Raw genomic sequence first — 1,410 nt, forward strand, 5'->3', positions numbered from 1 at the left:
TCTTTCCCTCACCTTTGTGGTTAGAGATGAACATGTGATCTACTTTTGGCCAATGAGCTTCCAGGAGAAATTAGCTAGATGGCTTCTGAGGAAGATATTTGTTCATTGATTAAAAGAAGTCTACCACCAAATTTATTATTAAATAAAGAATAAATATCCTTATTACTTAAGGTACCTTGCTTGAGTTTCCTGTTATTTATAACTGGGCAGATGTAATACAGTTGACCCTTGAACAGCATGGCTTCGAATTGTGCAGATTCACTTATACTCGGATTTTTTTTCAGTAAATACATATTACTGTACTACATGATCTGCAGTTGGTTGAATGCATGGATGAAGAACCACAGATATGGAAGACTGACTATAAAGCTACACTGGAATTTTCAGCTGTGTAGAGGGCAGCCACCCCTAACCAACCCCTGCACTGTTCAAAAGTAAACTATATATTCATCTAATAATTCCATTTAATTCAGTAGATTACGATTTTAAGCCCCTACTAAGAACTAAGCCCCGGGCTTCCCTGGTGGCACAGTGGTTGAGAGTCCGCCTGCCAATGCAGGGGACACGGGTTCGTGCCTCGGTCCGGGAAGATCCCACGTGCCGCAGAGCGGCTGGGCCCGTGAGCCATGGCCGCTGAGCCTGCGCGTCCGGAGCCTGTGCTCCGCAACGGGAGAGACCACAGCAGTGAGAGCCCTGCATGCCTCAAAAAAAAAAAAAAAAAAAAAAAAAGAACTAAGCCCTGTTCTCTTCAAACTTTCCACTAAATCTGCCATCCTCTGACATATCCTTAGTCTTCCTTCTGTCTTTACTTCCTGGGAAATAGTTGGTCTTTCCTGTCCTCTAGTTTACATTCTATAGGTCTATAAGAAAACATCTGCTTGATTGATTCTATTTCAAAATAGAGAAGGAAGGAGATTAGAGTTTATCCATGTTTTGTGAGCATTGTGAGCATCATGTGAATTGTTACCATCACACTTTGGGGTAAGTATTTTACCCCTATTGTGCAAAGGGAAAAACTCAGGGTAACTGGCTCAAGCTTATACAATTTGTAAAAGTGATGAAGCCAGGTTGTCTTAACCTGTTTAATTGCAAAAGCCATACTCTTTATACCTCATTCTTTCCCACCTACTCTCACTTCCGCATAAATTGGTTCCTTCGGGCTTATGCTGTTTGAACAATCTATACCCACACATGCATTTCCATTTCTCTATCTGTATTTGTATAATTTACAGTCAACACTTGGTTATCAGCATCTGTGGGGAGAGAGCAGTTTACACAGATATTCCAAACATAACTCATGCTTGTCTCAGAAACCCACAAGGTAATTTGTTTTTATAGCAGATTTTCCTTCTAATCATGTTTTCTTCAAGCTAACGCTAAGATAAATTTGAACTTTCTAAATACCAAGTG

Source organism: Lipotes vexillifer, unplaced genomic scaffold (genome assembly GCF_000442215.2).
Source record: "Lipotes vexillifer unplaced genomic scaffold, Lipotes_vexillifer_v1.1 scaffold977, whole genome shotgun sequence".
Lineage (NCBI taxonomy): Eukaryota > Metazoa > Chordata > Mammalia > Artiodactyla > Lipotidae > Lipotes > Lipotes vexillifer.